The sequence below is a fragment of the Adiantum capillus-veneris genome, chromosome 27 (genome assembly GCF_014529385.1).
Source record: "Adiantum capillus-veneris isolate H3 chromosome 27, ASM1452938v2, whole genome shotgun sequence".
NCBI lineage: Eukaryota > Viridiplantae > Streptophyta > Polypodiopsida > Polypodiales > Pteridaceae > Adiantum > Adiantum capillus-veneris.
In genome coordinates, this window is record NC_140957.1 from 22797305 (window position 1) to 22809904 (window position 12600).

The following is a 12600-nucleotide window of genomic DNA, read 5'->3' on the forward strand; positions in this document are numbered from 1 at the left end:
CTGCTCATGGCAGCCCTCACCTCTGCCACCTTTTTCGCCTCGACCCATGGCCTCCTCCACCTTTGCCGCAAGCTTTGCTGTTCGTCATGCCCCCTCCATCGGCATCCATTGGTCTGCCTGCACCTCCCACACTACTGGCTCGCGGTATCCCCCCCCCCCCCCCCCCCCCCCCTCTCTCTCTCTCTCTCTCTCTCTCTGTCTCTCTCTCTCTCTCTCTCTGAAACAAGTCCCTATGCTCTCTCTCCCTATTTGCCAACGGCCAAAGCCTGATCTCCCCCCCTCTCAGTACTGTGATGCAATGGATACTTTACAATCAAAGCCTGAGAACATAATGGCGCATTTTTAATCTTCCCTTCCATGGGAGGCATCCAGTGCGACTATTTACAGAAGCAGACATTGAGGATGCTCTTTGGCAACCGATGCAATACTTTCTCAAAAAAAGGCCAATGCCTATCATCCTCGATATCATTGATGATGATGCTGATGATTTTAGTCTCTCACTTAAAAAAAAAAATCAGCACTGTATTAGACCCACAAAGATTGTATCAGTTTGGTCTCATAGGTCATTTTGGCCTTCTGAAGATAGATGTTTAATATAAGATTTCATTTCATTTTGTTTCTCTCTCTCTCGACGGGAGAGGAATGAAACAATTGAGACGATCGTAGACATGATACTGACAATGAACAGAACAATCTTGAAAGGGTTAGATTTTGAATTTGTGGGTCAGCAAATGAGAGGGTATGCTGCCATGTGGCACCAAATCCCTACAAGAACTGCATCTAGCCCCCGACAGGCTTCATCGACGTGGAATCCAATGAGCACTTGCCAACAACCAATGTGGAGACGGATGCACGTTGAGCATAGCCTCGCCTTCCTGCCTTCCAAATGCAATTACATACACTTGCACCTTGAAAGCATGTCTCATTACACAAGATGCTGATATGGGCAAAAGTATTCATGATGATATTGTTAGTTAGGGGTTGATATTGTTAGTTAGGGGTTACTGAAAGGATGTTAAGAAAACATCCTCCTTGGCATTGCCTTTATGGCATATGTATAAGTGTATACCATTCTCTTTGTAAAGTAATGTGTAAGCCTAAGGCATGTCTCAAATTAAATAGCTACTCATGCATTTACAATTTTCGTGCTTTTTGAAGTTGATTTCTTCCGGGTTGAGCTTAGCCATGTCCATTATTATTTCATGCAATGGCATATTATGTGAGTATAGTAATTGTGAATTGATTTCATCATGTCACTACCCTATCACGAAGGACAAAACATCAATCTTCATAGGAATGGACTACCTGACAATGCAAGCAATCATTCTTCGTAACTTTTAGCATTTTTTTTAATGACTAGAGAAGGTCATCCTATTGTTTTTATGGAGACACTCTTAACGCTAATGGTGGTTGTACGCCTTACTCTTAGGAGGCTTCATTTTTGGATGAGGTTGTGGACATCCTGCACATCTTTGAGGTTTTTGTGCTATGGTATTTGTCTCAATTAATGTGCCATGAGTTTATGCTTGCGACAAAGTTCTAATAATATCATTGTAAGGATCATGCTACAAGAGTCAAAATAAAGATTGGAATTTCGGTGTGATTTTTTTAGGGGACCATCAAAGGTTCAATATAGATGTAACTTTGAGTAGTACACTTTTGTTGCCGGAGGTAGCCAGAGGCGCGCACGCGCGTGCGCGCGCGCGCAAGAGAGAGAGAGAGAGAGAGAGAGAGAGAGAGAGAGAGAGAGAGAGAGCGCCAAAAGCGACCGGCCATACTAGTGATTCTTAATCAACGATCCAAAAAGTGCACCAATTATCCACCCACTCTCCTATGGATTTCTAAAAGCCAAAAAGCAAAAAAAAAAAGCCTTTACCTCAAAGAGGTAAGTTAACATTACCCCCTCCCTCCTTATGCCTGAGTGTGAGAAAATTTCAATCACATCAATTCCATCACGTCTTGTCTAACCATTGGTCCCTTTTGGGGAGACCCCTTCTTACCCTCTCCTCGTCGCTCCTCTAATTGCACCCAAAAGAGATGCAGTAACATTGCAGTTAGAGCTTGAAAGTACTCTTGCTTTTTGTATGTGAACTTGCATGTGCAGAGTTAAAAGTGTACATCAATGTGTCCCATTGGTCTTTTGCTACATTTTCCCCCTTGCATGTGGAGGCACCTCAAGACTATCATTCATGATTCAACCGAACTTCTCTTTTTTGGCCCCAAAAGGAAGGACTATGTGGAGAGGGTAAACAAGAGTATTTATGTGTTCTGGCTCTTAAACTCACCTTACAACATGCTTAATTTCCTAAATCTTGATACTTTTGTCTTGTTTCACTTTACGAAAGAATGATGAAAATTTTTTCTTTGGTTTATGAACTTTATACTCTTTTGAAATCCACAATATTGGCCGGCCTTAGGAAGGATTATGTGTGTGTGCCCATTCATATGTGTGTGTTGTTTTGGGTTTTTGGGGGGGGGGGGGGGGCGGGCGGGGGGGGGTTGTCTCTCTGGTTCAAATCCAAATGGTGACATTGATTGTGATGAGTTTTTTATTTGAGGTGTTGGGTTTTTTTGGTCATACTCACAATAATGGGTTGACTCTTGGTAAAACTTTTTGGTAGATGACACTCTTCTCTTGATAAAAGAAAACTCCCAAATGCTTAGAAGAATACTTCATATTGTCCAAATTTTTGCAATCGCTTCAGGCTCTAAGTGCAACATTGAAAAATCAAGATTGATTTCACTCACTGAGAACAATAAGCTAGCTTAGAGAATTCTTGGGAATCACAGGTTGGTAAATAATCTTTATAAAAGATTATGTGATGATTGCTTTTTCCTTGACTGACCTTCCGAAGAAAGAGATGAAGGTAAACTGGGAACCACAACAACAAGGAAGGTTTGATAAACTTAAGCATTATGTCACTACTGCACCGCGCCTAAAGCTACCGGATTTCAATCACGCCTTTGATGTCCCCACTGCTGCTAGCAGTATAGCAGTTGGAGGAGTATTAGCTCAAGAAGTCAGACCAATAGCTTTCACCTCATGTAAGCTTAAGATTCATGAAAAAAACTACCCAACCCATGACCTCAAACTATTGGCAATCATTCACGCTCCGAAACTATGGAGACATTAGTTATTGGGAAGGGCGTTTTAACTTAAATGATCACAAGAGCTCAAAGTGGATCTCCATAGAAGCAACCTTGAATATGCGACAAAGATATTGGGTAGAAAGGCTGCTGGTCATAACAAAGTCTTTGAAGTTTTTCACCATAGCCTAAGACCTACCACTGAGAAAAAGCTTGTTTGGAAAACCTGGCATTGGCCTTGCACTCCCCAAAACATTAGGAGGGTATAAAAGTCTCACTTTATGAAGCCGATTGGTTCTCTTTGATCAATAAATTATGGCATATGAGCTGACCAGAATAGAAGTTGCTAAAGAGTATTTACATCATTTGGGAGGTAAAAGGTACATCTCAATGAAGACATTCACTTGGAAGGTATTATGGGGGACTATGCCTAGTGGGGATAAGATCCTTGCGAGAGGGATTGGCATAGACACTTTCTCTGGGTGCAAAGTAATGTCAGAGGATCCCCTACATCTATTCAAATACCACCCTGCCTTGCTGATCTTGCTGCTAAAATATGCAAATGGGTATAGAAGACATAGAAGGTGCTCTTCTTTAGGAACGACTTGGCTCTAGGAGGGAATAGGTTTCAAAACCAAACAATCTTGGTGTGCATGCAAATAGCTAGATAATGAAGCATATTGCGAAAGTGTGCAACCTTTAAATCTTTGAGAGAAAATTGGATGATAGACTTGTAATGCCAAGGGAAATACCCAAAGAGGAGTCACGGGCTGAGGCCAAGGGATGGATGCCTAGTGTGCACATGGAGAGTCTAAGTATGGTGGGCCAAGGGCCTATATAACGGGTGGTAGGGCGGTGAATCTCCACTGCAGTTCTCTCAGTCTCACATTGGTATAAGAGTTCAGGGGGAGGGGGGAAGCTATGGAGGAGGGAGAAGCTTAGGCTTTAGATGACTTTGCATGCATGTTCTCTCTCTCTCTCTCTCTCTCTCTCTCTCTCTCTCTCTCTCTCTCTCTCTCTCTCTCTCTCTCGTTTTGATGAGAGCTTCCATGAAGGGGCGAGTTGGGGGCGAAGCCGTAGGAGAAACCCCTTATATAGGGATTTTCATGGCGGGCTCAAGAAGCCAATACATGTCGTTGGCATGACGACTTAGCAAGCCAAAGATGAAGCGGACGAGGGAAAGGTCTCTTAACAGAGAAGGCTACCCATCGACTTTGCACCAAATTGTGTGTTTGGTACTTTGTAAGCCCGCACTGCCGAGGGGAGGACACCACGACACTGCATCGTCCCCATTGTTGGAGCTTGCTTCTCTCTGTGCAGAGCAACCGCCATCGATGGTAAAGCTTTTTTCCCCCTTAAAGCTCCCTTTTCTCACTTTAGCCACCCATGATGATTTGGGGCAATTTAAGGTTAAGGGAGGGTGCCCATAGTCGCCACCCCCCCCCCAACCCTCTTCTTGCTTGATTGGCTAAGCAAAGTCAAGACTCCATCTTCGAGGCAATGGCAACATGCCGACCCTTAAATTTTTGTAAATTCAAAAATATGCAACAATTAATTATTTAGAAATTGGACAAGATGAATGAATGCAAACCAAGGCTTCATACTCATTGATGATCGATCACAATTTTATTGGAGCATGGCTATGCAAAGATGGTGCAGGTCCTGAGGACCGCATGCATGGGTTGGTCAAAGCACAATATACAGTCGGCAAGGAGCTAAGATCGAGGGCAAGTGTCTCCATAAGTGCAAACAAGAGTCGACAGGATTGGCAAGAATCACTTAAAGCTCGATAGCAAGGATATATTGGCAAGCCTACAAGTGTTGAGGACCGTGAAAAGGCGGCATACACTCGTCATGCACGACATGCATTGGCCATGCAAAGACCATTACATTGCAAGCCAAATTGGATTAGCAAGAAGTGTGTAGGGAGGCGTTGTAGCACGACCTAATCGCAACCGACAAAATTGTCAAATCGTGGATTGGTAACCCGGCTAGGGCATGGAAGCATGAGCCTAGGATGTATAGACATAGAGGATTCAAGGGATCCTTCTACTCATTATAGATAGAAGCCATGGAAAGGGCTTCCTCTAATCAACCACACATTCCTACTTACTAATCACTTGCACACAATCATGTGATTGAAATTAACCTCTCACATCAATCACTCTATTCACATCTCTTAATCACACAACTACACAAGCATGCAATTAACATACCTACTCCATATTAGTGTGTCCATTCCGGTACATCCCCTCAATGCGATTACGTATGCACACACACTAACCGCACACCTTGTAGAGAGAGATGAAGAGAAGAAAGGCATAGCCCTCACACACCATGGCCAATGGTGTGAATAGAATAGATTAACTCAAAAAAGGGATTAAGAAATCTACCATCACACTAATACAATCTCACTCCACATAATCAAACAAAGAAGACTAATAAGAAAGAAAGTGTAATTGATTATTAGAAATCAAGAGCTACATGGGCATGGAAAGCCCATGAGCCTCATGACCATCCACTCTGCAAAGATAAGAACTCACCCAAGAATGACTTCTCATTAAGCATAGGGATCTTTTATAGATTTGAACTTCAAACCCTTCAACTATGGGATAAAGTTGAGCTCTTTAGCCTAAACTTATACAACTTTGGAACTCCTAAATGAGCCCAAGGCCCTATACAATGAAAATGAAATATTGTGCACTATAGTACATCCACAGCTTGGTGCATAATTGGTGTAGCTTGTATTAGCCGCTGCTAACATTCCCCCCTTCCTAATTTAGCCCACATCCTCGTGTGCCGGTGAAGCAAGACACGGTGACATGGTAGAAAGCAAGTCTATGGAAGAAATGTTGAGCTACAAAACATAAGAACAAGTAATGAGCATCAAAGGCCACCAAGAATGAGTAAAACATGAAGCACAAATGAACAATCATGCAAAGTAATTTTTTGCTTCTAAAAGATGGGTCAATCATAGTAAGAAACTAGATAACATAAAGCAAAAAAGACACCTAAACTATCGTGAAGATTAATTCACTTGAAATTTCAGTTTTATGCATGAAACACAAGCAACTAATTATGACCCTAGGCTAATGCAAGTTCCTAAACCTAATAGCCTAAAAACTATGTGAACAATCTTAAGAAATCATCTAAGTCTATCATGTCTACGGGCTATAAAAAAGCTCCTAATTTATTAGTACATTGTCAAAGATTTTTGAATCTCATGGAAGTTTTGTTTTTTTTTCATTCATTGAAAAAATTAAAGCACAATCGCAAGGCTACCACCCCAAGGCAAGTCTAGGTGCGACTCTTGGCTCCTTGAACCCTCAAGAAGGCGTTCCAAAAGCCTACTAGCCTACCAAGGTGACGGCTAACCCCTATCAGCTCAGGGCATTGGTTTAGGACATTGACCAAGCGAGCCAAGGTGATTCCTCTGGCCTGCCAAGTGCCAATAAGGTGCTAGGCCTCACAAAGACACAACATAACATAGAACTTTTCTTTTTCATGTTTCTAGTAGCATTTTTGCTACTTTTTCATGACACTTTTTTGCTTCATTGTTTCATTTTTTAGCACTTTTTTATTGCTTCCTTTATGAGATGCTTATGGCAATTTGACTAAAGGACTAAAGCTTAATCATAGCTCTAGGTCATGTTAAAAATGAATGGAGTAATAAGACTATCACTAAGAGTCTAGGACTAATGAGAAATGAACCTACATTAATCTAAGGTCAAGGCCAATTACCTATTATTAGCACACATAAAACCCAATTTTTTTGATGAGTTAATATTCACAAAGCAAAGTGTTGAAACTTTAGCATGCCTAGCTTTTGACCATGAAAGAATCATAATTTATTTCACTTAAGCCAAGCAAGAGAATGGAGAGATGAACAAAAGAGAAAAATCATGGAAGGATTACACTTATTCATGCTCTTTTGAGCATCCTTGAGCAAGCATCCCCTTTGTGTAGAGAAGTCTCTTGATATTTTTATTTGCAAAAGAAGTTGATTTTGAAGCTAAGTGTGAACACAAGCTCCAAAGCCCTTTTATTGAAAGCCAAAAACACAAAAAACATTAATGAAAACCTAAAGCTAGGGTCTTGCATACCCAAATTTTCCAAAGGAAAAAAACCAAGGGAAAAAAATGCCTTTGGTTATGCAGATGATGCTCTTTGATAGAAAATTTATGCATACACATCAAAATGAGAGAGAAAAATGCTTCTATATAAGCACGTTTTGCAATTTTTACCATCTCTCATGCATGATTCAAAAGTTTGATTAATTTCTAGCTCAATGGAAAATATGGAATTTAAAACAAGCCAAGAGTTGAAAATAATGCAACTTTTGAATGAAATAAAGTGGCTTTTGAAAGCCGAATTTTATATTTTAAAGCTTTCCAAAAAGTTGGCTAGCAACTAGCTCACATGAAATTTTCAATTTAAGAGCAATCTATGAGATAGAGATGACTGCAACTCTTAATGGAATGAAAGTGAATGGCTCTCAATAGCCAAATTATGTACTTGAAAGCTCAAAAAATTTGGTTAAACACTAGCTCAAATGAAAAATTTAATTTTTGATAAGGCTATGAGCTAGCATATATACAACTTTTAATCCAATCAATTGGAATGGCTCTAACTAGCCACATTTTGCAATATATTGCAATGATGACCCCTCCTTGGATCAATGAAATCGCACACCTGCCACAACCCTTCCAAACAACTCAAAACATTAGTGCTTTTAAGCATTTGAATATCCAATACAAGCACTAAAAAATGCATAAAAAGTTTAATGCTCTTTCTTGGCCATCAAACAAGATCAAATTTTAGTGCTATGTACGGGTTTTGTATTTAAAGCAAGCACTAAAAATTGTACAATCAATGTGAAGTTTAAACACAAAGTCCCGACCTAACATCAACTTTATCATCCAATGTAGCTCTCAAACCCCATGCATGTCACACAGAATTTTTATTTTTTCATTTAGTGCCATGATAATGCAATCGAGCCAAGTACTAAACCATGTTCTGCACAAGCCAACCATGAGTGCAAAGTATGACCATTTGTACATAGAAATTATCACACAATCAAAGCACACAACCGATGCGCACATCATATACACATATGGAATCTATGGAAAACTAGAGCAATAACGCATTTGAGATGTTTGCAAATCATGATGTATTGCTTTTGATATCCGAATTTGGAAATGCATTATCACTTATCCTTCAAAAGAAAAAATCCAAACATGATAATGATCATCACAATTCTTACATTCCAAGAGAAAATATTACAATGAAAATGCACACTTGATTTTTCATGCTCTCATGATCAAAGGTCTACATTCTAACTTTATGTGAATAAAACATGGTGTGAGTCAAAAATTAAATGAGTAACACAAATGATTCTTTTGAAAGCCAAATTTTCATATATTTCAATGTTTTGTAATGCTCGATGCTCATGGAAGTCCTACACAAATCCAGAAATCGCTTTAAGCCATAGGATATGTGATCCTAGCCATCCTTGCTAGCATAATATTCAACACAAGAGGAAGATTTTACTCTTTTAAGAACCTTTGCTGACTTAATCATAATCATGCCAAAGAACAAAATTTCATTTTTTTCCCTTTTTGTTTTTAATTCTCTTTCTGTTTTTGTTCTGCAGCGAACGTGGTAGTGTGAGTATGGATGCACTTGAAGGCCTTAAAAGCAAGCTAAGTGGGCTTTAGCAAGACTTGGATTTCCAGCACAGCAGCCTGAGCAGCGTGTTTGTGTGATGCTAAGATACCCCAAGGCGGTGCCTCACGGGTCGGTGCGCCCGGAGCAAGAGGGTGTGGGAAAGTTGCAGGAGGCGCATGCTGTGTCGTGGCGGGTCAAGGCTGAAAAGCATGCAGGGACTCGGGAGCCAGCATGTGCCAACGCAAGGGAATACGAGCGACAAGCCACTAACTGCAGTCTGTGATTGTGTGTGTGTGTGTGTTGTCGTGTACTGTGGCCAGCACTGCGAGGCCCCATGCTTTTGATGGCTAACCGTTGCAAGCCGAAATGCCTTCAGGGGGTTTGTTTGACTTTAGGTGGGGCCGATAGCGAGGGAGAGCAGCCGTGTACGCTCGCGTCAAGCCAGCCAATGGGCCCAATCAAGATCCATGCATTGTTTTTGGCATAGTTTTTAGCAAATAGCACAAACTAGCACGCATGTGTGTGTGTAGGTAGCGAGCCAAAAAATGGCAAGTGGGTGGGGTAGGTTGTTGGGAATGGGATCGTGCTAGCTATGGTGGATGAAAGAGAAACATAGCATCAATGTGCGAGTGTGTGTGTAAGCAAGGTTATCACTCAAGTGAATTAGGTTCCAAGATAGAATTAGCTTAGACTCATAAACACAATCTTGAGTATTGACTTAGCTTAGCACAAGCTCACCATAGACAAGCATGTAGTGCAAAATAGAGTTGTGTTTATTCATTCATGAAATAAGATTTAAGTAGCTGTACAGCCTTGCTTCACAGCATGTGGGATAATTCCACTCTTCTCTCCTTGACTCACAATTTAGGACAAAGCTCACACTTTACAATCCCCCCCTTGAGGTTTGGACTATGACAAAATACTGAAGATGCATGATCCACACATGATGATAAGCTGGTATCCACACAAGATGGTATAATCCACACAGGTTGACAAAAATCCACACAGGATGATAGTATCCACACATGAAAATAAAAGTCCTCCCCTACAAGTAGAGAGGCTGCATCTTCATAGTACATATTCATAAAAGATAAGATTGGTTTCTCCTTTGTCTTCTTTGTCTTCTACCATGTGAGGTGATCCTTTGGTAGGTCTCTTGCCTTCGTTGCTTCTACTGTTGCTTCTGCTAGTGCTGCTTTCTCCACTGCTAGTGCCTCCATTTGAGTAGCATTGAGAAGGTGGGTGTCCCTTCTTACCACATTTGTTGCAAGGATTGTTTGTGTAGCAGTCTTTTGCTACGTGTCCCATTCTTCCACATTCATAACACTTTCTTCCAATTGATGATGTTGATGGCGAATGTCTTCCCCTTGAGGATGTGACAAGGCCCCTCCTGATGGAGTTAAGGAACCTCTTTGCTTTCTTTGTCTACTTGGATTGAGTTGATGACATCTTGAAAAGGTGGAGCTGGTTCTTTTTCTTCAAGAATTGTGACTAAGTGGTCATAAGAAGGTGGAGTGCACTCAATAGTATGGCCACTTTGTCGTCTTCTGGTACTTCGACTTGGATGTAAGTGAGATGCGTGACAATGCTCTTAAGCCTATTTACTAGGCTAGCAATGTCCTCTGCTTCAATCATGGTGATCTTGTAAAGTTGTCTTTTGAGACTAAATTTACTTCTTTTGGCCCTGGCTCCAAAATTGCTTTCTAAAACATGCCAGGCATCATGTGCATGCGTACATTCGTCTATGAAATGCATAATTGTCATGCAAGGAGGTGATGATGATTCCTAACGCTTGTTCGTCTTTGGCCAAATTTTGCGCACTTGCTATGAGTGTAGATGCCCTAGTGTGCACTTCATTGGGTTTGGTTTGTTGCTCTAAGGTAGTGCTGATGATAGACCACAAACATTTTGTCATAAGGTAACCTCTTAACTGCGTCTGCCAGGTGTGAAACCCTTCCCCGTTGAATTTTTCTATTCCCTTGTCCGCCATTCGTGCTAATAGAGGGGTCTTAGATTAGGAGACTCTCCTAGCCAGTGTCTACCTCTTTACACGGTGCACTAGAATTTGAAAATTTATTTAAAGTTGTGCTCGGCAGGGTTCATTTTATTGCAAGATGAGAGACAGAGAGAATGAGAGGGAAAATTTATTTGGTAAAGCTTTACTCCCTTTTGTGAAGCTCCTCTTCACCGTCAGTGAAGCCCCTCTTCACAGATAGGGGAAATGACTCTTTGTTTTTGCTTTTGATGCTCGAAAGAAACCCTCCTTGAAGCTTGGTAATAAACTTTTTGTTGCAATGCCGTGGTCGATGAGAACGGCCTCTTTGGTAGCCCTTGGAGTGCTTGATGGTTTTGAGTGGCCTTTGGTGTGTTTCCTCTTTGAAGCTAGCTTTTGAAGGATTCTTTTGAAGTGCTGGTGGGACACTCCCCTTGGACAAGTGTGTGAGCCAAAAGGTTGGCCGTGGGAATGGGATCTTTTAAGGCTTCGAGCTTTTAAAGTAGTGGGGCCGCGCGAGACGGTGCTAGTGCCAACGGGCAAGGTGGGCAGGGCCGGGCAGTTCCGAGCAAGCGAGGGCAGACTCGGGCAACAAGGGCAAGGGCAGCCAATCAGGGCAGGCGCGGGCAGTCAGGCACCTTTCTCGGGAAGGTGCAGGCAAGACCGAACGCGTGCAACAACAAGGGCCGCCGGCGGACAATTGGCCGGCCTCGTCCGATCACGGACCCGAAATTTGTTACTATGTGATTTACCACTTGCTTGAGGTCCGCCAGTGGGCGCCCACGCCTTTTATGGTATGGCCCCTAATGGTCAACTCCTAAAAATAGGAGGTTCACACTTTGTTGGCAGATTTGCCTCCTCAAGACAAAAAGAGGAGGAATTTCCTCTTTGGCATTAAATGCACCACACACACACTAAACAAGACCTCTGAAAATTGTTCTGCAGAAAATCTAGAGAGTGGGAGTGTGCAAGAGAAAAATCAATCAAGATCTAGAATGTACAAATGAAGGGCGATTTGAGCATGGATCGGTTTGATGGAAAGCACTTGAATGGGGCTACGCACACATACCAATGGTGAATGCCAATTTTGCTAAAATGAGGAGCAGATTTTGAATGCAAAATGCAAGTTCTTAATGGCTAAATTGACATACTCTAATGCTAATTAGGCTTCCAATTGGCCAGTGAGTAGTGGCCCAAGAGTCTTTAGCTCAAGAACATGCTCATGCTAGCCAATGGAATAGTAATTAGGCATGTGTTATGTAATTAAAGAGAAAACCTAATGGATCTAGCTAATGATGATTAATGAATGCTAATTGTACAAACATGCAAATACATAATAGAGAACCTAGCTAGTATACCCAAGCTTTGATACTAGTTGTTGGGAATGGGATCGTGCTAGCTATGGTGGATGAAAGAGAAACATAGCGTCAATGTGTGAGTGTGTGCGTAAGCAAGCTTATCACTCAAGTGACTTAGGTTCCAAGATAGAATTAGCTTGGACTCATAAACACAATCTTGAGTATTGACTTAGCTTAGCACAAGCTCACCATAGACAAGCATGTAGTGCAAAATAGAGTTGTGTTTATTCATTTGTGAAATGAGCTTTAAGTAGCTCTACAGCCTTGCTCCACAGCATGTGGGATAATTCCACTCTTCTCTCCTTAACTCACACTTTAGGACAAAGCTCACACTTTACATAGGACTCCGTAGCCTTTGCAGTCAAGCCAGGAATAGGAACCCGCCAACGCGACTAATTGACATGCAGAGGCTTTTCTTTTTATGTTTTATTTTTTTAAGGGAAGCTTCCCATGACAAGGTGTTTTGACTATATGTCCGCATGAGTGAGTTTGAGC